Below are 14,630 nucleotides of genomic sequence, written 5' to 3' on the forward strand. Positions count from 1 at the left end.
TCCCCTTCTTTGTTATTGATTTATTTCAATACCCTTTCTCTCACTGAACCGAGCATAAAACACAATTTTAGCACCGGTAACCCAGGTTGCAAAATATAAAAAAATTCCGCCACGTGGAAAGCGCCCTGCTTTTCCATTCCCCCACCAAATATTCTATCCGGATTACATTTTCGTCAACGGAATCAGCTCCAAATAAACAAAGATTCGTTCATCATTACCTTACCGGGAAAAGGAATTAATTAAGGGAGAATGGCAGATGCAAACATTCTAGAGCCACGCTGGGTTCACACTTGCGCTAACCTCCGCGGGCCTTCACGCACCTTGCGCCGGCAAGCAGGGGCACATGAATATTCAAACCCAATCGCCGCATCGCCTCCCATTCCTGTTGTTTTGGCTGCCCTGCGAACTTGGAAGTCTCGCCACCTTACCCTCGCCACCCACTTCCCATCCGTTACTGTCTAATTAGAAAAGTGCAAATTAAATCAAATTTCAATGCTGGGCCGGGTCCAAAACACAGGCGTTGAACTAGGGGAAGGAAGGCTGTCTGAATTGCTCCCCGGGTACGTAAGCCTTGTCTCTCTCCCCCGTGCGGCTCAGCAGGCGCCCAAGGATCCAATCTGTGGCTATTTACTCTCTGCCAGGATATTGTGGCTGCCGAGTTGCAAAAACTTGACAGGGCAAAGCCCCCGGTTGCTCTCGGTGGAAGGAGTTCAGATCTGAGGTCCCTGTTCTTATCGTTCAACCATTTTTTAAAAAAGTGTTTAAAAAGCCGCCCCCACAATGCTTCAGATCTCTGCAAGCCAGTTAATTTAGCCTTTAAAAAGCCGTGTGTATTATTAACTCACGTTTAATTAGGATTTAACCTTAATGGACAGGGGTTGCAGGCAGTGGTGGGAATCAAATAATTTAACAACCCGTTCTCTGCCCTAATGATTTCTTCCAACAACCGGTTCACGGAACTGCTCAGAAATTTAACAACCGGTTCTCGCGAAGAAGTGCGAACCGCCTGAATCCCACCACTGGTTACAGGCCTAACTTTACATGCAGAAAAATGTCTCAGTTTGATTCCTGGCATATCCAGTGATAAAACGATGTTGTACAGCAGCCACAAGAAAGAAAATTCAGGCAGAAGATCGTCAAGATGGGTGGTCCTTGACGTACAACCACAGTTCGGGTGAATTTCCGTTGCTAAGGAAGGCATTCTTAAGTGAATTGTGCCCACTTTTATTATCTCTTTTTGCTAATTTTATTATCTCTTTTTGTGACTATGGAGATTCTCGGTCATCCAGGTCATGGTTGTCCCAAAGAGCCAAGGTGGCGCAGTGGTTAAATGCAGCACTGCAGGCTACTGCTAGATCAGCAGGTCAGTGGTTCAAATCTCACCGGCTCAGGGTTGACTCAGCCTTCCATCCTTTCGAGGTGGGTAAAATGAGGACCCAGATTGTTGGGGGCAATATGCTGACTCTCTGTAAACCGCTTAGAGAGGCCTGAAAGGCCTATGAAGCGGTATATAAGTCTACTGCTATTGCTATTGCTTTTTTCAAGAGGCAATTGGATTGCTTTTTTATGTTTTTCCTTGAAGACATTTCACTTCTCATCCAAGAAGCTTCTTTAGCTCTGACTCGACGAGGGAACGGAAGGATTTATATTCCTTGCAGTCATTTGCATCCTTTTAGAGAGACGTTGAGGCCACTTGGAGGTTTCCTCCCATCTTCTCAGGGTCACCTGAGTGCTGCAGATGGGCATGGAAACGTCTTGGCCTCCAAGTCACCCCAATAACTCTCAGTGAGAGTATTAACGACCAGATGACTGCAAGGAATATAAATCCTTCCGTTCGGTACCATTCAGTTAGAACTGAAGAAGCTTCTTGGATGAGAAGCAAAACGTCTTCAAAAACAAGAAAGTCCACTTGCCTCTGGAAAAAGCACCTTTGGGTTTCTTCAGCGCAACCCTGCAGTTGGTAAGTGAATCAATGGTTGTTAACCAAATCCAGCTTCCTCCATTGACCTTACTTGTCAAAAGCCAGCAGGGAAAGTCACAAACAATGTTATTTGACCCTGGATGTCACCATAAATAGACACAGGTCTCCAAGGGGCTGAATTTTGAACTCGACATGGAGATGGTACAATGGTCACAAGTGCGAGGATCGATCGTAAGTCACCTTTTCCAAAGCCTTTGTCATTTTTGATTGGTTGCTAAATGTAGGGTTGGGTGTGATCCCCTTAACAATGAAAATTCTGATCCCAATTGCGCTTGTTAAGTGAAGGACTACTATCTGTACACACAGAGGCTCGGTTTATCTATAGGACTATCAGATCAGGCCACTAGATGGCAGCAAATATTGAAAAACAGAATTATTCTGACCCCTTGTGGTCAGCCAGGAGTATGCACCCAAAGTCTGATTTTTTTGGTATTAATGCCATTTCTGATCTCCAGCGGTTCTTTGTGAGCTTATCCCGGATGAAGTCGAATTGAATTGAATTGAATTTTATTGAATTGAATTGAATTTTATTATTTGTATGCCGCCCTTCTCCGGGAGGGACTCAGGGCGGCGAACAACTCAAAAGGGGAAAAGGGGAACATAGAACAGAATACAGATAATTAAAATAAGCAAGAATCACGCAACCACACAAGTCGAGAGGGGAGGGGAACTCATCAACCCCAGGCCTGCCGGCAAAGCCAGGTTTTGACGGCTTTTCAGAAGGCCTGGAGAGAGGTGAGGGTCCGAATCCCTGCGGGGAGTTCGTTCCAGAGGGCCGGAGCTGCCACAGAGAAGGCCCTCCCCCGGGTAGTAGCCAGGTGGCATTGGCTAGTAGACGGAACCCGGAGGAGGCCAACCCTGTGTGATCTAATGGGTCTTTGGGAGGTAATTGGCAGCAGGCGGTCTCTCAAGTCTCCAAAATGGTTTGACTACAAGACATGTGAGCTTCACTCAGCGCAGCTGTGCTGCTTGGGAACCATGGGACATGTAATCCAATTTATCTAGGAAGTACCCAGTTGGAGGCAGCCCAGTGGTGGGATTCAGCCGGTTCAGATTAGTTCGGGCGAACCGGTTGTTAAATTGCTGGCTGGCCCCGCCCCTTCCAGGAGTCCCCTCGTGCCCCGTTTTTGCTCCCAGGAGTCTGCAGGGAGTCCTACTAGGCCCAAAACGGGGCACGGGGGAAGGCGCCCCCTGTGGCCCATTTCAACTCCCAGGGGCGTGCAGAAGGCCGAGTGCTGCCTGTCACACACCCCTGGCCACGCCCATCACACCCACACCCACCCACCCAGTCATTAGGGCAGCGAACCTGTTGTTAAATTATTTGAATCCCACCACTGAGGCAGCCCGTTCAGATGTTCGCCGTCCTTCCAACGCGGATGACGTTACTAACATCCAGGGTCTCACAATTGTCATTTACTACCTCGGGCTAGTAATACTCAGTTATTTTCCAATTTAATTCACTAACATTTGTCAAAATACCGAGATTCTCTTCGGAGGGACGGTTCTGTAGCACCAAAGCACGTTATTATCTGCAAAGAGAGGCAGGTGGAAAAACAGTATTTTGTAGCAGATCGCGTACTCGGATAACTATTGGGCCACTTTTCATTAATATTGGGTGACAGATGTAGTTGACTTGAGATGTTGCATTGCCTTCACTTACGTTCAACTTTTTATCTTTCTTCTCTCCCCCACAGCCCCCCCTCCCAATCCAAACAGCCATAATAGCTGGAAATCTATCTCGGCATCAATCACCTCTATCAATTCTTGGCTAGGTGGGGGGGGAAAGTATCGTCTATTTATTTTCACTATATTAAAAAAGTTGGCAGGGAAAAAGATGCAGGGATAATGGCAGTCCAGGCATCGAATAGGATGGAGGAGGGTCTGTATGTGTGCACCAATGATGGGAGCAGCGGCCACCATACTGGAACAGTGGCTAGTTTGGCCTGCCGGCCCGCCCACCCTCCTTACTGCTTTTTAGAGCCGAAGTGGCGCAGTGGTTAAATGTAGCACTGCAGGCTACTTCAGCTGACTGCAGATCTGCAGTTCGGCTGTTCAAATCTCACCGGCTCAGGGTTGACTCAGCCTTCCATCCTTCCGAGGTGGGTAAAATGAGGACCCGGATTGTTGTTGGGGGCAATACGCTGACTCTGTAAACCGCTTAGAGAGGGCTGAAAGCCCTATGAAGCGGTATATAAGTCTAACTGCTATTGCTATTGCTATTTTTGATGCAAACGGGCCAATTGCGCATGCATGCACAGCATGCTGCGCCTGCGTGTCCTCCACCGAGCAGCTGAGTGTTGCTGGGGGGTGGCGCACATGCCCGATGAGGACGCCCTCGTAGCGTACTGGTTGCAACGGGATCTGGAACCCACTACTGGTGCACACATGCGCACACATGAGATGCAGGTAGTCCTCGACCTACGATCACAGTCGAGCCCAAAATTTTTGTGGAGGAGGGAGACATTTATTAAGTGAGCTTTGCTCCGTTTTACAGCCGTTCTCGCCGGCAGTCGTTCGGTGAATCACTGCAGCTGTAAAGTTAGCATCACGGGGTTGTTAAGCGAATCGGGTCCTCCCCATCGACTGTCCGGCGTGCCTCATTCAACATCCATTTATTTAGGGAAAAGGTACTTCGAATGGATATGAAATGGCAACAGCGAAAGTGAAGCAAGATCTGAGGCGAAAAAGCGCGAACTTGTACATATCAAATGTTTACCCAAATCCTTCCCCTCCAGTTATCCCGGCTCAATGTCCAATCTCCAACCCCCAAGGGTGTCATGTGGGGTGCATCTTCAGGTGGCCTCATTTAGCTGGTATAGAGAGATGGTTGACCTTTGGGTTTGGGTTTGGTCAAGGGGTTCATCGACAAATGCGCGCTCGACAAAAGCGCGCCGACGAAACCGCGCCGAGAAAACCACGAGGTTGAAATCGCGCCGATGAATGAGCGCAGAAGCACGCCGACAGCGCGCCGACAAAAGCACACCTTCAACAAACAAGTAGTAACAACCTAATAACCCTAACCCTAACCCTAATCCTAACCCTAAACCTAACCCTGAACCTAACCCTGAGCCTAATCCTTACCTTAACTTAAATCGTGCTTTTGTGGGCGCGGTTTTGTCGGCGCGTTGTTGTGGGCGCGTTTATGACGTCGCGGTCATAAACCAAACCCAAGCACGAGCCTTCAGCACGTGCAGAAAACAGTAAGAACAAAAAACCCTCTTTCGAGAGGTCTCCACCAGCACGCTTTTAAGCCCCCGCCCTCCCCATTACTATGGCAGCCGATAGCAAGCAAGCAAGGTCGCAAAAGGGGATCACATGAACCCGGGACACTGTCGGCCGTCCTAAATACGGAGTTTGCCAAGTGTCTCAATTTGGATCATGTGACCGTGGGAATGCTGCAACGGTGGTTAAAACGGACATAAAACACTTTTTTTCCTGTGCTGTTGTAACTTCGAATGGACACTAAACAAATGGTTGTAAGTCAAGGACTACCTGGATGACTTCCACTCATCCGTTCGTGGGGTGCAAGGACCTGCCAATGTTGCGCCCATGGCTTGCCCATCCTGGTCTATCTCAAAGCAGAGCAAAGAAAGTTTCTCATATCTAAACTACATTTTTGAGCCAGGAAGAAGGAATAGCAATCAATAGCCCTTAGACTTATATTCCGCTTCACAGTGCTTTACAGCCCCTCTCTAAGCAGTTTACAGAGTCATCCTATTGTCCCCCAACAATCTGGGTCCTTATTTTACCAACCTCGGAAGGACGGAAGGCTGAGTCAACCTTGAGCCTGGTGAGATTCGAACTGCAAAATTGCAGGCAGCCGGCAGTCAGCAGAAGTAGCCTGCAGTACCGCACTCTAACCACTGCGCAACTGCGGCTCATTGGAAGGAAGGAGACTGACAGGAAGGAGACTTTCCGGGGAATTCTGGGAGTTGAAGTTCAGAAATGTTGAAAGCTGCACCGCATAAGAAGGGTCCACACTCAATTGCACTATTCTGATGACCCAAGGGGCACAGGTAAACCTCCAAGCGGCCTCAGTGACTCTCAGAGAGAGTCCCAACGAACCAGAGGATTGCAGAGAATATAAATCCTTCCATTCCCCACCGTTCACTCAGAACCGAAGAAGCTTCTGGGACGAGAAGCGAAACGCCTTCAAGGAAAAACAAAGACAGCCTAGTTGCCTCTTGAAAAAGACCGTGCAGGAGGGGAAATTTTTTTTTACAGATGTTAATACTGCCGTCAGCCAGAGAAAGGACAGATGTTTACTCTGATCCTCAATGAGAGGCAAAGAAGCACGGAGGGTCTTAACGCCTGCATCTTACAACAGCCGACAGATGTACAACATCGTCATTACGCAGAGCTCAGCAGCTCCTCGCTTGTGGCTGGTAGCTCCTGGGATCCCATCTCTTGCCAAGAGAATTCCGCAAAGCCGAATTACAAAATCCCAATAAGGATTCCTAGTGAGGCAGTACGAACAGCTGCCTCAAATGCCTTCTAGAACAGGGGTGTCGAACTCACGGCCTACGGGGCAGATACAGCCTGCGATGTGGTTGGATCCAGCCCATGGGGCCGGCCTGCCGGCAGTTTGGGGAGGAACATCAAGTTGGCCATGCCCACCTCATCAGACACAGCGACCTAGTCAGCCACATGTGAACGGCGCCCCTGAGATCAACCACAGTCCTGATGTGGCCCTCAATGAAATTGAGTTCTAGAACAGGGGTCGCTAATCTTTCGGACCTCCGGGATCACTCAATTCATAATTTTAAATCCCGCGGACCAGTAATCTGCCTAATGACCGGCTGGGTGGGTGTGGCTAGGTGATCATGTGACTGGGTGGGTGTGGCCAACTTGAGGTCACTCAGATTCAGATTCAGATTTAGTTTATTTGTATGCCGCCCTTCTCCGGGAGGGACTCAGGGCGGCGAACAACTCAAAGGGGGAAAGGAAACATAGAACACAATACACGTGATTAAAATAAACAAGAATCATACAGCCATACAAGTCGAGAGGGGAGGGGAACTCATCAACCCCAGGCCTGCCGGCACAGCCAGGTTTTGACGGCTTTCCGGAAGGCCTGGAGAGAGGTGAGGGTCCGAATCTCCGCGGGGAATTCGTTCCAAAGGGCCAGAGCTGCCACAGAGAAGGCCCTCCCCCGGGTGGTAGCCAGGTGGCATTGGCTGGTGGACGGAACCCGGAGGAGGCCGACCCTGTGTGATCTAACGGGTCTTTGGGAGGTAATTGGCAGCAGGCGGTCTCTCAAGTACTCTCATGTCAAGGGGTGCCTCACCAGCCTCTACTTGCCCCTCCCCTCCCAGCCCCTCTTTGCCTGCCCGCCCGGGCTCCTTAGGGCCCCTACAGGAAGCAGTTGCTGGAGCTAAGCAGCCACCAGGAGAAAGAGTTGGCAAAACAGCTCAGTCCAAATTGGATCTGGCCAAGAAGGAGGCTCAGCAGAAGCATCTCACTGAGGACTAGGAGCATAGGTTTTCCAAGCAGAGGAAGACCTGCGGGAGGGCAAGGCCAGGTACCAACGCCTGGAGGCTCAGCGGGCTGAGATGGTCAGCCAGTTCCAGGCCATGATGAAGTCCCACTCGAACGAGGCCCTCAACCACTAGCAGCACTTCCCTCCAGCCTTCGCCCAAAGCCCCCCACCAGGAGGCGGAAGCAGACCCCACATCAGAATTTCTGCCCTCCCTCCGACCCCAACAAGCGGACCCCGAAAGGGGGAGACTCTCTGCAGCAACACAAGCGTTCATTGCACGTATCCAGCCCAGCGGCCGTAGTTTGAGGACCCCTGATTTAGTGCAATATAAAAAATGCAAATAATTTTTCTATGGACCATCAACACTTTCTCATGGACCACCTGGGGTCTACACAACACCACCAGTTGGTGACCGCTGTTCTAGAACAACATTAATATCTGGAGTGAGGTGTAAGGTACCTGTTGGAAGTATCTAAGAGTAATCCATCAAATGGTGCTTGAAGTAGGCAGCCTTGTCCTGGATGTGTTCTACTTCCACTTTACCTGTGGAGAAAAGAATAACTGAATAAGCGCCAGCCCTTCTTTTTTTAAGAAATACGGAATAATATAATAACAACAAGAAAAAATAATCGGCCTTCGACTTGCCCCCCATAAATTTCTGTTGCTAAGTGAGATGGTTATTAAGTGAGTTTTTTTTTTAAATATGCCAGTGTCTTGCTCTCCAAAGCGACTCCAGATAAAGTCTAAATCAGGGATGGCTAACCTTTTTGTCACCGTGTGCCAAAAGCACCCATAATGCAATGCACATGTGATCCTCCCTGTACATCTCGCCCCCTGCCCATGCACACATGACCCCCACATTTGGGATCTTGGAGGTCTTCTAGTCCAACCCCCTGCCTAGGCAGGAAACCCTATACCGTTTCAGAGAAATGGCTATCCAACATCTTCTTAAAGACTTCCAGTGTTGGGGCATTCACAACTTCTGGAGACAAGTTGTTTCCACTAATTAATTGTTCTAACTGTCAGGAAATTTCTCCTCAGTTCTAAGTTGCTTCTCTCCTTGATTAGTTTCCACCCATTGCTTCTTGTTCTGCCCTCAGGTGCCTTGGAGAATATTTTGACTCCCTCTTCTTTGTGGCAACCCCTGAGATATTGGAACATTGCTATCATGTCTCCCCTAGTTTTTACAATACAATACAATAGCAGAGTTGAAAGGGACCTTGGAGGTCTTCTAGTCCAACCCCCTGCCTTGGCAGGAAACCCTATACTGTTCCAGACAAATGGCTATCCAACATCTTCTTAAAGACTTCCAGTGTTGGGCATTCACAACTTCTGGAGGCAAGTTGTTCCACTGGTTAATTGTTCTCACTGTCAGGGAATTTCTCCTCAGTTCTAAGTTGCTTCTCTCCTTGATTAGTTTCCACCCATTGCTTCTTGTTCTGCCCTCAGGTGCCTTGGAGAATAGCTTGATTCCCTCTTCTTTGTGGCAGCCCCTGAGATATTGGAAGACTGCTGTCATATCTCCCCTAGTCCTTACAATACAATACAATACAATACAATACAATACAATACAATACAATACAATACAATACAATACAATACAATACAATAGCAGAGTTGGAAGGGATCTTGGAGGTCTTCTAGTCCAACCCTCTACCTAGGCAGGAAACCCTATACTGTTCCAGACAAATGGTTATCCAACATCTTCTTAAAGACTTCCAGTGTTGGGCATTCACAACTTCTGGAGGCAAGTTGTTCCACTGGTTAATTGTTCTAACTGTCAGGAAATTTCTCCTCAGTTCTAAGTTGCTTCTCTCCTTGATTAGTTTCCACCCATTGCTTCTTGTTCTGCCCTCAGGTGCCTTGGAGAATAGCTTGACTCCCTCTTCTTTGTGGCAACCCCTGAGATATTGGAAGACTGCTATCATGTCTCCCCTGGTCCTTCTTTCTATTAAACTAGATCTACCCAGTTCCTGCAACCGTTCTTCATATGTTTTAGCCTCCAGTCCCCTAATCATCTTTGTTGCTCTTCTCTGCACTCTTTCTAGAGTCTCCACATATTTTTTACATTGTACTGCTGGACATGGGTATGGAAATAGCAGAGCTTAATAAACACATTATGATAATGCTTAATATCGACTGTAAAAGTCAATTCTTGTTCTTAGAAGCATAAACATAACACCTCTTTTCTCCACGTGGACTAGAAAAATCAACACAATTGTGACAACATGACTTACGTAACTGAGAGTGGGGAAAAAACTGATTTGAAACTTGTATTTAAATAGAAATTGGAAAAGGCAAGGCAATCTTCACACGTCTTGTTTAATTGAGAGCAATTCTGACTAAGCTGCTGATTTAAAAAAAGAAAAAAAACATCCAGGAAAGCTGATATTTAGGCCAGGTTCATACACAACATTATACTGTTTTTTTTTTGTAAAACCATTGTTCAATAAAACACCAATGGATAGGCTTATCGGCTGAACTATTCCAGGGGATTTTAAAAGTGTTATTGCAACCCTCTCTAAAATAAGTGATTTTGTGGGTTCCACTGCCCACCCACCCCAAAATAAAACTAATAACTTTATTGGGATTAAGATTGGATGAAAATAAAGACATGACCCACTAAAATAACGTTTCTCAGTGTGTTTAGCCTGGAGGAACTTATGAAATAATTTTCAGATCACATGCAGCTCCTTGCGTAGAAATGGCAGAGTAAACAAAAACTTCAGAAAGCAAATTCATTTCTAAGCTACACAATCTGTGTTTTACAAGCTTTACAACAAGTGCAAAGTGGTAGGAAAACAGCTGAGTTGTGGCATGGAACAATCCCATCACTGGGCTGGTTTGGCACTGAATGTGAGCGAAAAAAACCTTCCTTCCTTCCTTCCTTCCTTCCTTCCTTCCTTCCTTCCTACCTTCCCCTCTCTCCTTCTTTCTTTCATTTCTTTCTTTCTGCCTTCCTTCCTCCCACCCTTCCTTTCTTCCCATCTCTCTCTCTCTTTCATTTCTTCTTTTCATTTCCTTCTTTCTTTCTCCCTTCCTTCTCTCTTTGTCTCCCTCTCTCCTTCCCTCTCTCTTTCTTTCATTTCTTTCTTTCTGCTTTCCTTCCTTCCCTCTCTCTCTTTCTTTCTGTCTCCCTCCCTCCTTACTTCCCTCCCTCTTTCTTATCTTTCTTTCTTTCTGCCTTCCTTCCCAGCTCTTCTTTCTTTCTTTCTTTCTTTCTTTCTTTCTTTCTTTCTTTCTTTCTTTCTTTCTTTCTTTTTCTCTCCCTCCCTCCCTCCCTCCCTCCCTCCCTCTTTCTTTGTCTCTCCCTCCCTCAGCTGAGAAAGGCTGTATTAAAAACAAGCTAAATTTAATTCTATATTCTTGATTCCAGCCTTGTTTTTTGTATTGGTGCACCGGATATCTTTTAGCCTCTCTCTTACCACCCAGAAAACCTTCTCCATTAGAGTACGCTAAGAATGTAAAAGAATGAGTACAAATAAAGAATTATTTCAACCCATCCTGTGCTAGACACACACTGCTGAAATGCCACCAGTGGTGGGTTTCAAAAAATTTTCGAACCTACTCTGTGGGTGTGGCCTCCTTTGTGGGAGTGGCTTGCCGGCCATGTGACCTGGTGGGAGTGGCTTGCCAGCCATGTGTTTTCTCTCTCTCTCTCTTTCTCTCTCTCTCTCTCCCTCCCTCCTTCCTTTTGTCTCTCTGTCCCTTTTTCCTTTCATCTCTCTCTCACACTCTTTCTTTCTTTCTTTCTTTCTTTCTTTCTTTCTTTTTTCTTTCTCTTTCTCTGTGTGAGTCTGTGTGTGTGTGTGTGTGTGTGTTTGTGTGTGTGTGTGTGTGTGTGTGTGAGTGGTGGGTTTCAAAAATTTTCGGAACCTCTTCTATAGGTGTGGCCTGCTTTCTGGTGGAACCTCTTCTAACCGGTTCGGTAGATTTGACGAACTGGTTCTACTGAACTGGTGTGAACTGGTAGGAACCCACCTCTGGATGCCACCCTGGAAACCATCATCCCCTAGCAGGAAAGTGACTGGGGGACGGTGTCCCTGGGAGGCAGCTGGACCCAGAGATTTTGCCGTCTCTGGAAATGTAGTTAGGTTTAGGCCCCGTGTTGCCAGTAAAATCCTGATCAGTTTTAAAAATAAAGTTCCTTCCTAAAATTCCTCATATTCCCTCCGAATTCACGTCACAGTTTGACCCACATCTTCCAGGGATAAGAATCTAGGGGTGGGATCCTACCAGTTTAACAACTGGTTCGCTGAGCTCGCACTGGGCACAGCAGTGGTGGATTCCGGATCCCGGTGCACCGGGGCCTGGAATTCACCACATGAATGTGCGCAGCGTGCACGCAAATGTACATCGTGCGCGCATGCATCCTTATCTCCTGCGATGCCTCCGTGACACTCCAGCTGCTCGGTGGAGCATTGTGCATTGTGCAGGTGCCGCACCGAAGAGCTCAAATACAGGTAAGGAGGGCGGGCAGGTGGGCCCCTTTGGAGCAGCGTACCGAAACAGTACCCGATGCTCTTCGCAGGCACCAGTACGCCCACACTGGGCTGTACCACCTGCAACCCACCACTGGTGCACAGTTTACAGATAAATCACCTTCCACTGGGGATGAAAACAGCTGCAGTGCAAAAATCCACTTCAGAAACAGGAATATAGGTGAGTGTTGTGGCCCAGCAGGAGCCGTTGGAGCTGCAAACAGACTCCGATAGCGAGTGACCCTATGAGTCAGCTCTGGACGATGTGGAGGACCCTGGACAAGGTTCAGACTCCGAGCAGGAACCAGAGAGGCTGGTTGGCCACCAGGAGGCGCCTAAGGCATGGAGCAGCGGTGAAAGCCAAAGGGAGTTTGTCCCTGACGTCAGACCCTGGAGTAGTAGGGAGGAGCTAAGGAAGTTAGTCCCAGACGCCAGGCAAAGACGGGCAGATAAGCGCCGATAGCAACTACGGAGATACAGAAGATAATTGGGCGCCCGGTGGTTGTGATTAGGCTCCTCCCAAGAGAGTATATAAGAAGAGACTTGGGGAGGAGGCTGTTTGCAGGACTCAACTATTATACCAAAGCTGGAGAAGCTCTTGTGTGTATTTCTTATCTGTGGAAGTCTGGGTTGCTGCCAAAGTCTTGTCGGTATGTTAATTTACTGTGAATAAATTGTCTAGCAGTAATCTTGTGTTGGTGTGACTCACCATATGGAAGGGGGTCAGAACAGGTGAGTATAGCACAGGGGCAGGTGGGCGGGCGAGCTGTTAGTGGGAGCTATCAATTCGCCTGAACTGGTCCGAACCGGTAGAATCGCACACCTGTAACAACCCCAGATTCCTGCTGCTAAGCCCTAAAATCATCTCCACCATCGCCGTCAGTCTTGGACTTACAGCCTTTTGTTTAGTGACCATTCAAAGTTACGACAACGGTGAAAAAAGTGACTTGCGACCGTCTTTGTTGTGACCGTCGCAGCATGTGTCATGTGATCAGAATTCAGCGGCTTGGCAATGGACGCATTGATGGTCACAGTGTCCTAGGGTCGTGGGATGCCTTTGTGCAACCTTCTGACAAGCCAGACTCACTTAACAACCAGATTATTAACTTAACAACTGTGGCCCGAGGGCGGGGGGGGGGGGAACTCACTTAACTGTCTTGGTTAGAATCTTCAAGGGAATTGTCTATGCTTCAACACTGCTCGAAATCAACATCGATTTCACGATGGAAACAACCGCCATTTTTCCAAATTTCCATCCTGCGAGAGTCGTACGTCCTACATTTTGGCCCATTCTGTCAGTTAGCCCATTTGAATTATCTCGGTTCCAAAATGGCTGCCTTGTGATGCATGGTTTCCCTCAGTTAACCGAAATGAGAATTTTAGTAATATACAGGTTTAACCAGTGGTGAGATTCAGCCAGTTCAGGCTGGTTTGGACGAACATTGTAAGTTTCTGGCTGGCCCTGCCCCTTACCACACCCCCGCCTCTTCCAGGAGTCCTAACACGCCTGTTAGGTAAGCTCCCCATTGGGAGAGGGAGTGTACGTTCAGAGAAGCATTGTGAGAGTTGTGTTGGAGAACACAAAAACCAGCATAGAGAGACACTGCAGCTTAAATAGGCTTTTACTTTCGTGGAAATAGAGGTATCAGAGTCCATCAAACAGTCCAAGTCATACACGGATAAGACAGTCAGTCATCAACGTCTTTCAGTTAAGGGATAATCCAAATAACAGAGTCCAGTATCATACAATCAGTTCAGTACACAAAGTTTGCTAGCAGTTGCAAAACTTACAATAGCTCACGGCACTTTCTAACAGCCAGCTGCCAAAAACACTCAGATCAAATCAGCCCAGCACCTAACAAACAGAGAGCTAACAGTCGTTCTGGCTCCCTCTTATGGCCGATTGAGGAAACAGCAACCAATCACATTTTACAGTATGATTTAAAGACACAGGTACAACATTGTTACATGATTTATATATTGCCAACCCAACCATTAGATCAGTGTCTCTCAACCTTGGCGACTTTAAGTCCTGTGGACTTCAACTCCCAGAATCCCCCAGCCAGCACAGCTGGCTGGGGAATTCTGGGAGTTGAAGTCCACAGGACTTAAAGTCGCCAAGGTTGAGAAACACTGCATTAGATTATATTCCTAACAACACCCCATTTTGGCTCCCAGATAAGTACAAGGAAGCCTACTAGGCCCAAAACGGGGTGCGGGGGGGGGGAGGCGTGGCCCCCATGGCCCACTTTTGCTCCCAGGGGGATGCAGAAGGCCAAGTGCTTCCAGTCACACCCACTGGCCACACCCACCATACCGGCCACGCCCGCCTAGCCCGTCATTAGGGCAGACAAATGGTTGTTAAATTATTTGAATCCCACCACTGGGTTTAACTATGGAGACCCGTCAACGTTTTATCTTGAGCAAAATCTGCCTTTAAACTCTTTGTAACCGATAGGAGTATGGAGAAAAAGAACGTTCTTACAGCTAGCAAAATTTCAGGAGCTTTTAAGGTTCTGATCTTACTTGTCACTTGGAAATCAAAGGACATCATCCATCAGTGGAGGGAAGAGAAAAGAAAGAAATGACACTTTTATAGACCCCCCCCCTTTGAAAATCGAAAGGCTGAATACCATAGAGTTCTTTCAGAAAGTGCCATCAATTAACCACACAAATAATGGATTCCAAA

General features: G+C 47.6%; 1 protein-coding gene across 1 annotated transcript in view; it reads right to left on the minus strand.

Annotated features, from left to right (window-relative positions):
* The window catches only part of LOC148044278 (teneurin-4-like), a 214,938-nt gene that overhangs the window by 169,975 nt on the left and 30,333 nt on the right, over nt 1-14,630 (minus strand). The window contains exon 2 of the mRNA XM_087721015.1: nt 7,920-8,003. The gene's annotated coding sequence lies outside the window, so the exon portion shown is untranslated. The remainder of the gene's footprint in view (nt 1-7,919; nt 8,004-14,630) is intronic.

Source organism: Thamnophis sirtalis, unplaced genomic scaffold (assembly GCF_051295495.1).
Source record: "Thamnophis sirtalis isolate CommonGarterSnake01/CBP01778 unplaced genomic scaffold, rThaSir2_p1.2 scaffold_8, whole genome shotgun sequence".
Taxonomy (NCBI): Eukaryota; Metazoa; Chordata; class Lepidosauria; order Squamata; family Natricidae; genus Thamnophis; species Thamnophis sirtalis.